This window comes from Callorhinus ursinus, unplaced genomic scaffold (genome assembly GCF_003265705.2).
Source record: "Callorhinus ursinus isolate GAN/ISIS: 27379988/994484 unplaced genomic scaffold, GSC_fseal_2.0 scaffold17, whole genome shotgun sequence".
NCBI classification, from domain to species: Eukaryota; Metazoa; Chordata; class Mammalia; order Carnivora; family Otariidae; genus Callorhinus; species Callorhinus ursinus.
This window is the reverse complement of record NW_027397079.1, coordinates 18,827,955-18,842,713: the sequence shown is the minus strand read 5'-3', so window position 1 is coordinate 18,842,713 and position 14,759 is coordinate 18,827,955.

Here is a 14,759-nt window from a genome sequence, read left to right as displayed (position 1 = left end):
TTAATCTTATTCCTTATGTAGAAAATGAGACTCAGAGGTGATTTAATTTTCCTAAAGTCACACAGCTATTAATATCCAGCAAGTAACCAGGATAATCTGGATCATCCTATGAGAAAGCAAGCTCTGACTCAAATCCTGTTGCTTATGCAGTAGGTTCCTGTACATGACTAGGTAGGTCAGTGGTCTAATTTTATTCAAATTTTCTTTTTTTTTTTTATTTAAAGTTATAGATTCTATGCAGTTTTTTAATTTTTATTTATTTATTTGATAGAGAGTGTGAGCACACAAGCAGGGGATGTGGGAGAGGGAGAAGCAGACTCCTGCTGAGCAGGGAGCCCCATGTGGGACTCTATCCCAGGACCCCGGGATCATGACCTGAGCTGAAGGCACGACTGAGCCACCCACGTGCCCCATTTATTCAAATTTCCTAAAAATGCAAGCCAATTTCTACAGGAAGTGGCGGAAACATTTGTTTCTGTAGATATTGTGGAGGCTGTGTTCTTGAGGATACGCAGGGTAAAAGAGAAGAAAAGGAAGATATTACAAAAGGCCTTCAGTCAACTTGTGGGGGTCTGGGAAGGTGTAAAGTCTTATTTACCTATTTTTGGGGACAGATTTTCTTTTGAAATAATTATTTGAGAGAGAGAGTGTGTGCCAGTGGGGGAGGAGCAGAGGAAGAAGGACAAGCAGACTGCGCTCAGAGCAGAGCCAGAAGCAGGGATCGATCCCACGACCCTGAGATCACGACCTGTGCTGAAATCAAGAGTCAGATGCTCAATTGACTGAGCCACCCAGGTGCCCCTGGGACAGATTTTTAATTGACTATTTGGAATTCTCAAAATTTGCTTTTACCACATCATATGGATAATTTTTGTGTATGTAAAGATGTAAGCTTAGGAAAAGTCTTAGCACATCTTCACACCAAATCACAAGAAGTTTTGGGGGAAAATAGCCCTGAGAATTTAATGTCTATATGATTCTAAATCTCCACCTCCATCTTATATCAAATTTCTCCTGCGTTTGCAGCTTAACTGTTAAGAACTATTTCCAGGGGCGCCTGGGTGGCTCACTCAGTTGAGCGTCTGCCTTCGGTCAGGTCATGATCCCAGGGTCCTGGGATCGAGTCCCTCATCGGAACTCTTGCTCAGCAGGGAGCCTGCTTCTCCCTCTCCCTCTGCTGCTCCACCTGCTTGTGCTCTTTCTGTCAAATAAATAAATAAAATCTAAAAAAAAAAAAAAAAACTTTTTCCAAAACGTAGCATCCAAGAGAATGCAGTATGTCCTTTCAGTGCCACTCTGGGATGAGGGGCACCTGGGTGGCTCAGTCGGTTGGGCATCTGCCTTCACTCAGGTCATGACCTCAGGGTCCTGGGATCAAGCCCCACGTCCAGCTCCCTACTCAGTGGGGAAAATCACCCCCTTCTCTTTATCTTCACTTGGGATTCTCCCTATGTCTCTGTCTCTTCACATGACTTTTTTTTTTCCTTTTAATAAGGGAACCATTTATATTGGTTTAGGGGCCCACCCTACAGTATATGCCCATTTTAACTTAAGGACCCTATTTATAAACAAGGTCATATTTTTACTAGGTATAGGACGTTAGGACATCTTATCTTGTGCGTATGATAGGGGGAGTAGGGACGATGGCAGTTCAAGTTGGTTTTATAGAAATTATTTTTCATGTACAGTAGCAGGTTTGCAAATTTAGTTTATCCTAAAATCACCTGAGGATTTTTTTTAAAAATCCAACTATCTAAACCACCCCTCCTGACACACACCATTTACATTCATATTTTGGGTTGGAACCCAGGCATCATTTTTCCAGAGCTCTCTGAGTGGTTAATATACAGCCAAGATTAAGAAGAAAATTAGTAGAGGCAAGAAACAAAACAGCTAGTTTGGTCAGTGGCTATAGCCTTTTGTGTGGCTCGCAACTGTGAGTCTTAAAATGTAAAGACATGGTGATAGTACTGGGGAGGTAGACTATTTGGTTTGCAGATGAGAGTCAGTTTTGCATGGCCTCTAGTGATGAGCACGTGTGAGTGGTTCATGTGACTGGGAATGCCAATCAGACTGCTGTTTTAGGAAAATTGTTGTAATAGAAGTTGCTTTAAGAAACCATATGTCTTGGATATCTGGGCTAAGTAAGATGAAGGATATCTTGGGTCATCAGGAGCCACCAGTGGTTTGAAACGCCTAGGATCATCCCACCACACTGAGGAGATACTCTAACCTTAAAGCATTTTGCATATGGTAAGTTTTTTGCCTAGGATACATTTAAGTTAAAAATCCAATTTCATAGTGTACTTATAACTTGGAAATAGTGCTCTACAAATGTGTAGCAAAGTCAAGCTGTGAGGCTCTTTATAGATGAACGACTGATACCTTTCTGGGTTAGGACTTAAGGGAAGGCTCACAGCTGCTACCAATCTAGACCTACTCCTACCTTCAGTTGAGAGGGCAGGCTGCTTGAAATCTTATCTGAAGCTAAAAGAAGGAAAGGTAAGTGACCTCACTGCCGTTAATTTTCTTGATCTTGTATAAAGCAAGAAAAGGATAAAGAGAAGATAAAGAATTCATGGGGAAGTCATTTGAGGTTCTGATTTCCTGATTTCCCGGTTACAGTGTGATAAATACCATCCATCAGTGGTAATGGAAGTTAAAAAGCACATAGACAGGGAATGTGAAAAGATGGAGAAGGTTACATTTTAGTTGTGTCTTTACAGATTGGAAAGTGTAGGAGAGAATGGGAAATTTGCCCTGAAAAGAACCTAGTGTCAGATTGGAAATTTATACCCACAGGAGAAGGAATTCTCTGCAGCAATAGATGAATGTAGTAGGATGACAAAAAGGATAGTAAATTTATTTATTTATTTATTTTTAAGATTTCATTTATTTATTTGACAGAGCACAAGTAGGCAGAAGGGCAGGGAGAGGCAGAGGAAGAAGCATGCTCTCCGCTGAGCAGGGAGCCTGACGTGGGGCTCGATCCCAGGACCCTGGGATCATGACCTGAGCCAAAGGCAGGCACTTAACCGACTGAGCCACCCAGGAGCCCCAAGGATAGTAAATTTAAATACGACACATATTAAGATAATTTAATTTATAATACGCTGTCTGCAAGGTAAGGTTCCAAACAATTTATATGTATCATCTCGTTCTTTTAACTCTCTTTTAATTTACAGAGTCAGAAATACGCTAAAAATCACCAAATAGTAATACAGACTCTTAAATAAACAGGCAGTTTAACTGTTCCACCCACACAGATTGTATTTCCTGAAAGGTATTCAGTCAGATAACTGGGATTGCTGTGGGATGGACTGGGAGGGAAGGCGGGGGAAGTCAAAGCCTGATACAACGTAGAGGTGAAACTCACATTTCTCAAAAGCAGTTGATGGAGAGTTAAGTGCATTTTGTGAAAATAATTCTACATTATGTATTTGTATAGTAAAATTTTTAACGAAAAAATTGATTACAAATTAGGTGAATTTTTTTTCTAAATGAGCATTTTAATGAGCTTTGTGTTTATTCTAATGAATACTCTGTAGTCAACTAAAGATACTCCACATTGTGTTTCTTATATCAGATCTAACTATGTGGTCATTCCAGATACTGGGGAGATAGTGGATTTTCCTTTGAAGAAGGGGGTGGATCTGAGGGTCGAAGGGTACTTGTAATCTCCTTAACTCTTGTTCTTTGGCCTGTGAAATTTCTGAAGCTAAAAGCTATTCCTATGTATGATGTTGAAATTCAGAACTTCAGAGATGAGGAACCTTAAGTGTGAATTTTTTCTGAGAATATACTATCCTTTTCACCATCGTGGAGTTAGATGGCTGATTTTAGAGGGAAAGGCAGAGAGACTCGTTTCCCAGGTCGAGTAATTTGAGGAACTGGAGGAGGTGTGTGACATGTGTCACCTCTTTAAGACCAAAGGTTCTTTTCAAAAACTGATGAAAAAGACATGTGAATATTCATCAAGAATATCTTCCCCACCCTCAGAACTCCTAGGTTCCCAAATGTGTCAACTTCTTAGGCCTCCCACACTTAATGTAAGCTTCGTGAAGCTTTGTTTCCAATTACTCAGGAGTCCTCACTGACTCCTTTATTTCGTTATTTCGTTCCCATTCTATATTCAATCCATCAGCAAGTGCTGTTAACTCTACCTTCCATATATATCCCAAATCAAACTTTTCACACTTTTCTGTTTTTAAACTATCTTTCCTCTTACCACACTAGTCCAAACTCAGACGACTGCGGTGGCCTTCTGAAGCGTTCCTTCCACGCTTGTCTTCCTCAGTCTGCGCTCCACAAAGAAGACCTTCCCTGATCATTCTCATTCTGACTCTTCCTCCGACATTTCCATTAGAGCATCTGTAATTACCTGGATTCATACTTAATTTATCCCCTTTCTCTGTAATGTAAACTCCCATGATGGCAAGGGCTTTGGATGATTGGTGAACAATGCAATCACCAATATCAAGTGATCACTGTATGTTATGTACTTTGCATGAGAGCAGAGAACGAGGATCCCTGACATCAATGGGCAAATAAGACAGCTCGACGTTGGAGCTTTGGAGTGTAATTTTTGTCTCAGGAACTCTCTATGAATTGTTTTTCTTTGGTTTTTGTCAATAAGCTTGCTACTAATGAAAGAGTTTTCTGATAGCCTTCCATCATGATCCAGTGACCATTAGATTTTCCCAAGCATGTCTCTGAATATGACTTAAAAAATTAGAGCTCAAATTTTTTCTGCTCTAAGAGTAGACCAGCTTTCCAGCTCATATCTAAAGCCTGAGATGAATACAGGGAGGGGAGATGGAGACCTATTTGACTTGCTTCAAATAAAAGAATCCACCCTGAGGAGGGATTAAATTTTTTCAGTCATTAAGAACAGGTCTTTGTTTACACATGCACAACAGTTTATTCTTGCTGGATAGATGGAATAATAATTCTGGCCTTAGGGGCAACGTTCACAAAAAGTGTCTGCTAAGGAGAAGGCTACAACTACTCATAAAAATGGATCATTATAGGTTAAGATTTTGTACTAACTAGAAATCCCAAGAGCCATTTCCCTGTTGGTTCATGATGGTTGGTCTGGGAAACTCCCCTGTGGCTTTCACATGAGTATCAAAATCCAAGGCTTTCTTGAGAGTCCTGTTTGGCTAATGGTTTCTGAAGCATTTGCAGTTCCTGTCTTTGGTTACTTTTCTCTAAAACAGAGTTTCTACACAAGGTTTAAAAGTCTTCTGTCATTTTAAAAACTAGGTCCAAGAGAAGATACTACATACCATTAGGTGTCAAAAGTAATATACACATATGCATACATACAGACATATACAAGACCACTGGCTCGTTGAGAACATGATGAGATTTATTCCCCCAGCAGAAGGTTAGTGGCTTATTCTTTTTGACAAGAGTCATACTTTCATAGCATACAACTTAAATAATGCATTTTCCCTTTAGAAAAGATATCTTATTTACCTTTGTCTCACCTTAAACACTGTGAATGTTCACAGTAGTTATTCATTAAATAGTGGTGAATGGATGCCTTGTGGAAAATAAATGGCCTTTTGGGGATCCTGGGTGGCTCAGTTGGTTAAGCGTCTGCCTTCGGCTCAAGTCATGATCCCAGGGTTCTCGGTTCGAGTCCTGCATTGGGCTCCCTGCTCAGCATGGAGTCTGCTTCTCCCCCCCCCCCCCCCTCTTGCGCGCTCTCTCTCTCTCTCTCTCTCTCTCTCTCTTTCTCCCTCTCAAACAAATGAATAAAATCTTAAAAAATAAATGACCTTTTATTGTGTTTGTTGATGGTGAGTTATCCTACTGAAAAGAGAAAATAAGTGAAAGCTTGCATAGTGAACAGTGAAACCCAGGCCACTAGATGGCTTCAGGAATGCTGGCAGTCAGGTTTATCCTTTGCCCCAAGGCAGACTAGTAAACTAAGAGGGAAGACCTCATATTTGGTGTTTCACATAGTTTCCCAGTCACCTTTTAAGTACCCTACTCCATAGATAAAAATGAACAGGGGAGCTTGGGTGGCTCAGTCAGTTAATTGCCTGACTCTTGATACCTGCTCAGGTCATGATCTTGGGCTGTGGGATCAGGCCTGGAAGGGGGCTCCACGCAGAGTCAGCTTGGGATTTTCTCTCTCCTTCTGCCCCTTCCCCCACTCCCGCTTGCTCTCTCTCTAGCTCGCTCAAATAAATAGAAAATTTAAAAAAAAATAGCAACAAATGATTTAAGAAAAATCTGGAATGTGATAGAAAAAGACCAATAGTACTGGAATTTGGAGGAAAACCTCAAAACCATTAATTTTCTCATTGAAATGAAAAGATATTCTAGAAATACTGTACAAATAAAAAAACAACTTTGCAACATAAAAAACTTCGGTAATGAAATTCAGTAAAACAGAAGAAAAACAATGGAAATGTCCTAGAGAGGAAAGCAAAAAGATGAATGTAATCCAGAGAGTTTATCATCTGACCAATGGGAATTACAAAGAGAACTGAGAAAGTGGAGGAGAGGAAAATTTCAAACCATTTTTTAACTTTTTACATTGAAAGTGTCCCTCACATGCCAGTATGATGAATGAAAACATCCACACCAATGTAGAACATTCTCAGGGATCTCTCTGAATATCAAGATAAAGAGAAGAGTCCAACAACTTCCAGGAGGAGAAAGAATAGGTCTCTCACAACAAAATCCAATTTCAGAATGGCTTTGGACTTCTCAATATTGATACCAATAGAAATTAAAGGACTCTTGCCTTTCCCAGTTCTGGGGAGAAATGCTTCCAACTTACATTACATACCTAGCCAAATTTATCAGTTTAGTGTAGAAATATCTTTGCTTGCAAAGCCAGAATAGAATGTGCTCCAGTTCAATGAGGGAGTGTACCAAGAAAAAAAGAATCTCAGAAGTGGTAAGTGGAACACAGGAAAGAGGTAAGGGAAGTAACCAAAATGATGGTGAAGGACAAAATTCCCAGAAGATCAGCAACAGCTTGCCCAAATTAGAACAAAAGACTCACAGACAGATGTGGAAAAGATAAATAGAACTGATTTTGATAGATGTCTGACAATCAAGAGCTTGATAGTTCCATAGGAAAGTTTAAGGGATGATTTAGTGATTGGTACATTTGAAAAATAAGGAAAGAAAACCTATGGAAAAATGAGACAATGGTTAACTCCATAGAAAATGTTGATTAATGAAGGGTATTTACTTTTGCTGAGCTGAAGGATATTTCGTGGGTCGTAAAGTTCAGTGAAAAGTGATTTAATCAAATGTTGGTATATCACTTTATTGGCATGATGGGGGAGGGGAAGTTTATCTGGCAGGAGTGGGGGAATAATATAAATTGAGTTCTTATGGTAGGGAGCTACTGATAATGCCTAAAAAGGAAACATTAAAAAATCTGTAAATTCTGTAAGTATTGCGTTGATTGTGTCTACGTAGCAGGAATGGAGGGAGGTGGAGGGCTTGGAGCTACAGTTTTCATTTTGATTTTTTTTCCCATTATAACCCTTGTGGCACTTCTTGATCTTACAAACTAAGGTATTTATTTGAAAATAATAAATGTAATCGCTTCTCGGCCTTTTGCCTAAGATCAAGTGTGAAAATAGTAAATGTAAAACACTGGAGAATAAATGGTATACCGTATTTCCTTTAAACAACCACACATTTAATCTCAGAGTTTACCTGGAATATCAGATTATTTCCATGACAATTAGAGTATTAAAGTATTCTAACGGAGGTGTTACCAAGACCTTTGGAGCTCATTAGAAAATCTATATAATTCTAAAGAAAAGCAAAATACGCACACCTCAATGTCACCAATTTAAGGAGGGAAATGAGAAAAAAAGTCAATGAGAGAGGAGGAGGCAAGTCAGTGAAGACCCAGGGAGTTCCTCAGACAAGCTTGAATGCTGGCAAAGCAAGTGAAACCTCGGTAAAGATAAACTGTCCACTGCTGCAGGATTGCAGAAGTTGGCATTTAGGAGAAACTTAATAAAACGAAAGTCTAATACAGAAAATTATTCTTGTAAGAACATACCTAAAGAAAAAAAAAAAAAAAACACATGAGACGTTCCAGCTAGGATTTGGTACAGAGACTGGTGTTTAGCTCCTGGTTATTTTGTGAGTGATTCTGGTTTCCACCAATACTGCCGTGGTTCCTTAAACTTGGGTCTAACAAAAAACTTGTGCTTTTTACACTGATAGTGTCCAAGTTTGACAGCTGTAAACAAGTAGTAAGCACTGCTTTGAATCCTGGACAGATGGGAATTGTTTTAAGTATTTAAATTAATAAGCATATTACTCAATTAATATTTGACAAACTGATACTACTTAATGTCATTTATGTTAATAGCAACAATTAATATGTCATAAATTAATAAACTGACAATTGTGGGAATGCTGGGATCTGCCAGGCACTCAGAATAACCAGAGATTGGGAACAATAAATCTAGGATTTGACTGGCTTTTCTTTCTTTCTTCTTTTTTTTTTTTTTAAGATTTTATTTATTTATTTGACAGAGAGAGACACAGCGAGAGAGGGAACACCAACAGGGGGAGTGAGAGAGGGAGAAAGAAGCAGGCTCCCAGCTGAGCAGGGAGCCCGATGCGGGGCTTGATCCCAGCACCCTGGGATCATGACCTGAGCCGAAGGCAGACGCCTAACAACTGAGCCACCCAGGCGCCCCTTGACTGGCTTTTCTTGTCCCTTCAGGATTACGAGGTGTTCTGACACTTTCTGTACCAGGTAGATCCCAATGTTTGCAGAATTTCTAGAAGTAGAAATATTTTACAAATTGTGTCTGTATATTTGAATGGTAATTTAAGCATTGCATATAAAGTGTCTATGATTCAGCGTAAAACTACACTTTTGGGATCTATCATGAGACTCGTACAAAGAATGTCAATAGTAGGGGCGCCTGGGTGGCTCAGATGATTAAGCATCTGCCTTCGGCTCAGGCCATGATCCCATGGTCCTGGGATCGAGTCCCGCATCAGGCTCCCTGCTCCTTGGGAGCCTGCTTCTCCCTCTGCCTCTCTCTCTCTCTCTCTCTCTCTCTCTCTCTGGCTCTCATGAATAAATAAATAAAAATCTTAAAAAAAATAAAAAAAATTTCAATAGTGACTGGAAGATACACCAAGATATGTGCCCTTGCTCTGCGTGGCAGCCTTACTCCAGTGAAGTTTCTCTACTGCTGATGAAAACAATTGGGGAATGTCATGTGACCTTACTAGGGGTGCCTGCCTCTGTTCCTGCGTGAGCTCTTCCTGCCAGTGTGTAGCTCACTGGAAATGCCCTCCCTCTGCCATAACCGCATTGAGTAATAGGCAGCACCCAACCCTCTACAACCCCCATAAACAGGGAGGGAAGGCTGGTGGATCTGAGACTGATCTGACAGCCCCACCATCTGAAGACTGGTCCGTGTTCTCTCCACCCTTGGCCATACTCCATCCATTCTCCCCTCCCTTCCTTCCTCAACATGTTGTCTTTTGTCCTGAGCAGGGTCTTTCATCGATCACAGACGCTGGTTATAGTTCTAGGTATTCGTCCAAACTACAGCATCCAAAGAGGGGTGGGGAGGGGAGGTATGTGTTTTTGAGATTCTTTCAGGTTCTTTGCAGTGTCTCAAATGGGGGAAAGAGTGAAGAATATTTACAGGGTTTTAAGGGCCTGTGTCAGGTAATTTCTAAGGTGGGTTTTGCCAGGCAGAGAGCCTAGTTTGTGACATCACAGCATTGGATCAACGTGAGGCTGGGGCTTATTAAACAAGTATTGGTGAGCATGCTGATGCTCTTGCTAATCAAGTAATTTTCAGGGGCTCATAGTCTCATCTTCCAGGAGTAAATTGCCTAAAGTCAGTTGCTCCATTACCTGTGGTCTTAGTAATGTTTAACATACGGGTGGGACATTATGTTGATTTCAGTTCTCATTTCCTAGGCACCATTTTTCATAGTTTCCAGAAGACTGGCCTTACCTTAACTGGGTCATGGACAGAATTAGATAAAACAACTCAGTGTGTTTCTCGGTGTATCTCTTGAGTGTGCGGAAAGATAAAGTTATCATAAACACCAGATCACCTTAGAGATAACTCCTTTTTTAGTCTTCCTTTGTGTTAGGGAGTTTGAAAGCATTATTCAGCCTCTTCCAGCCCTGTTTGTCCGCACTTCAAGTCAGCAGACTTCTTTAATCCGAACCCTTATAATTCTTCTGTGTGAATTCCCCCTGCTCACTGCTGTGCAAGAGCCTGCTAGAGCCGACTGTGACGTTCTCAGGAATTGTGCCAGCCAGCCGACATCACATTCGGATTTTAAAATCAGTCGTGGTGAATGGACTCACATCACGGTGCAAATGAGTGCAGCTCCGCCTCAGCTGGTTGTTAAGCATTGACCAGCACAGCACTGCCTATAGGTGCCACTCTTTACCCAAGTATTTGATTTTATAATGCCTATAATTAATTTTTCAGGGAAAAAAATCAAAGAATTGTTTCACTTAAATATTCATTTGCTATAAAGAACAGCATTTCCTGTAAGCCCTCTAAGGTTATGGGGGGAGTTATGAAAAACATAAAGGTGCTTCAGTTTTCCTGCATTTGGAAACGAACTCAATTAGGTTTGAGTATTCTTTGACTCTTCGACCCATCCATCCTCTAAGTGTTCCTCTTTTTCATTGGCTATATTATTGTTTTCAAGATTCATGGGCCTTTGAGCAAGCTGACTGGCTGGTGAAATAAGCTGATGAACTCCTACAGGTGGATCATCTTCTCCAGCTGATTATTAAAAACTTCATTTGGGGGCACCTGGGTGGTTCAGTCAGTTAAGCATCCGACTTTTGATTTCGGCTCAGGTCATGATCTCAGGGTCCTGGGATTGACCCCCTGAGCCAGCTCTGAGCTCAGCGGGGAGTCAGCTTTAGGATTCTCTCTCTCTCCCTCTGCCCCTCCCCCCACTGGCTTGTGCACACTCTAATATAAATAAATAAATCTTAAGAAAATTTCATCCGCAGTCCAGTTCTTTAAATGAGAATGCGTTTGATAAAACACTCTCCTCTGAGCACCTTCTATGTTGTACGTCTGCACACCCTTTTCCCAAGCCACCTTTCCACCTGTCCTGTAATTTATCTTTCCAAATCTTTGAAAAGCACCTGGGAAAAAATGCCTGGTAGCTAGTAGAAGCTCAGTATTGTTATGCAATTGTTATGCAATTAGAAAATTATCAAATATATCAGGCACTTTCTTAGTTTCCCAGGACTGCCTGCTATAACAGATGGTTACAAACGGATTGGCTTAACACAATAGAAGTGTATTCTCTCAGGGCGCCTGGGTGGCTCAGTCGTTAAGCGTCTGCCTTCAGCTCAGGTCATGATCCCAGGGTCCTGGGATCGAGCCCCACATCGGGCTCCCTGCTCAGCGGGAAGCCTGCTTCTCCCTCTGCCTGCTGCTCCCCCTGCTTGTGTTCCCTCTCTCACTGTGCCTCTCTCTGTCAAATAAAATCTTTAAAAAAAAAAAAGTGTATTCTCTCACAGTTCTGGAGGCCATAAGTCTGAAATCAAGATGGTATTGGGGGCTCTAGGAAAGTATCCTCCCGTGCTTGTTCCAGCTCCTGGAGGCTCCAGGTGCTCTTGTCTTCTGTCTGCATCATTCCAATCTCCGCCTCCGTCTTCACACGCCTTCTCCTCCTCTGTGTGTGTCTTACAAGGACACTTGTTACTGGATTTACTGCCCACGGGATAACCCATGATGATCTCACTTCAGGGTCCTTAACTTGATTACACTGGCAAAGTCCCTTTTACCAAATAAGGTCACAGTCACAGGTTTAGGGAATTAGAGCATGAAGATATCCCTATTTGAGGACCACCATTCAATCCACTCATAGGACCTAGACCTAGAAAAGTGATTAGAACACTCACTGAGCTCACCAGAAGTTCACAACCTACAACCACATAACTAGACAGTTATGTTCTTGAAAAATCATATACAGGGTATTAGCAGAACACAGAGGAGGAATGCCTTACCTCATTATAGTTGGGGTGGGGATGGGTTGTTGAAAACTCTTGGAGGCAAGTGGCCTCTAAGCAGAAATTTAAAGATGAGTCTGAGTTTTCTAGGGCAACGTGGGTGGCTTGGAGAAGGCCATTTAGGCAAAACAAATAGCACCATAAAGTCAAGAAGAAAAGTCACTGGTTTGAGTAGGAAAATTACAAGGAGCTCAGTATTGCTGGAATATAAAATTGCACATTACTAGCTGGAGAGTAAAGGTGAAACAGGAAATAATCAGGGCCTCCCAAATATTAATGTGAAATGAAATCTTCTAGGCTTCTTGATAAAATGCAGACTCTGATGCAGCAGATATGAAATGGGCCTGAAATTCTGCATTTCCGAAAGTTCCAGGGAATGCTGGTGCTGCTTAGCTACAGAGCACCCGGATTAGCACAAATTTAGACCAGTGAATTGAAATCCTACAGGTGTAAAGAAGAAAGGAATGAAGCAGGGCAGTGCTAACAAGGGTGAACTAGAGGGTTTCCATTCCACAGAAATGTTGCTAGTTGGAAGCAAAGGGTCCATTGCTGCCAGATCTTCCAAGAGAAATACAAATCAGCATTTCTATTGGAGTCAAATAAAATTCTAACCAAAAAAAAAAAAAAAAGTTGGTCTACTAGTTGTTGATGCCTGGGAGAAACTTTGGATTCTTTTAGGAATCCTTACCTCTGGGAAGCTGAGATAGGGAGGGCCTGAGGGCACTGAGACCTATTATTAACTCTTGGAACACCTGGGATTGTCCCAACAAAAGGGGTGGAATCAGCAAGTATCCTAAAGCAAATTCCAGTTAATGAAAAGAATGATTTCAGTCTAAGATAGAATGACCTTTGGACATTACTTAGGATCAAAAAAGAGGAGCAAAAAAAGGACCCTCCTGATTTTATCAGATAACTACAGAAAAATGGGGTTTTAGCATGGCCAGTGTTGGGAAAAAAGTAGTTTTCTCAAGGTTTACCCCAGGCATGATTTGGCTTTAGAAGGTTCTTGACAAATTGTTTTTTTTCTACATGATAATCCATGAAGAAAGCACCAGAGAAGGGTTTAAGTAGAAAGCCTTTAAAATCAAGAGCAGCTGTACCCAATTTTTATTTGAATCTGAGCATTCTTCTCAATGATAGAATGCCTGTCTGACAAAGAAAGCCAAGCATCACTCTCTTCACTTAAAGGAGGAACTGTTCTGGCGCAGTCGAAGCTATGTCATTGGCATAATCAAGCACCCACTCTTTTGCATGTCCCATTTCCATTCTCAGGAATCGGGGCTAATGAATGAATCCATACCAAAAGCTGCAGAAGAATATTGGCTTAGATTGCCTGATTGGTCCCAAGTCTACTGCCTCTTCTTCATTAGATATGAATACTTGAAGGAATTACATAACCGCTCTTGTACCTCAATTTCCTCATCTATAAAATAGGGAATAATAATACATATCTCATTGGGTTGTTAGAAAGTATTAAATGAGTCAATAACTCTAAAGCTCTTTGTGCTTGGCACATAGCAAGCTTGGAAAGAATAAAGATCCCCCGATGGTCCTCCTTTGATGCCACAGACAGGGAAACACAAGCAGGCCCTGGCTTGATGGATACCAACCGCTGATTTGAGTATTGACAGCCCAATACTGACTGGGCAATTTTCTAGGGTCGAAGCCATAGAGAGGACACAGATTTCATTTTCAGAAGATTGAGGATATTGTGGATAATCTTAAGGGATTTGAGGATCGGAGACTGACTGATAAGAGGAAGAGTTTCCCTCAGAGGCAGGTCTGTATTGTTTCATCTTTTTCTCTGATGCACAGGTTTATGCCAAAAAACTAGAGCCCTATGTTGCATCTTCCTATAATTGGCCACATCATATAGAACTATGGTCTTCTTATTGAAGATGTGTTCCTAAAAGGTCAGTCTGTGTCCCAAAAAATTTCCCAGTACCTGGCAGCTGGGAGGCATTTAGTAAAAATGCCTGGACTAAAGATTGGTCTATAGTTTCTGCAAACCCCTTTCACTTAAGGTTTATCTCTATTTATTTGGAATATAAAATGCTTTTACAAATATAATCAATGACTTGAAGGAAGTTTTGGACCTCTTTCCATTTGATTTGTATATTAGTATCTGTGGATATCTTAAGAATATCTTTTCACTTTCAGGAAGGAGTGGAAAAGTATACAATGTTTTTGAAATTAAGATATTGGGAATAGTACCTGTTCTTGGAGAAAGAAAAAATTAGAGCATAAGCAATGTAATAAGAGAAAATCTTATTTTTCTCTTATTACAGAGTGATAAAATAATAAGAAAATAAAAAAATAAGAAAATCTTATTTTTCTCTTATTACAGTGAGATCTATATCACTGCAAAAATATGGTCCATGGAGAATGATGTAAAACTCCAAATTATAATTTATAAAGTTATACCAATTTCTAAAGATATTTTTAAGTTGATCTCTATGACTATTATATAAACATAAGAATAGTATAAAATAGGATAAAAGATTCTCCTAGAATATTTAATATCCTCTATTTGGAAATATCCAAACTAGAAACAAATAGTACAAATGATGCAGATACCGTCTAGGAGAGACTTGGCTTCAACTATTTAAAATGGGAAAGGGGGAAGGTTCTTACAGATGATGACAACTGATTCACATAATCTCTGAAACTGTAAGGAAGAGCAGTTTGAACATTCTTAAAAAAAAAAAAAAGACTTTCTGTTGTTAAGGTGATG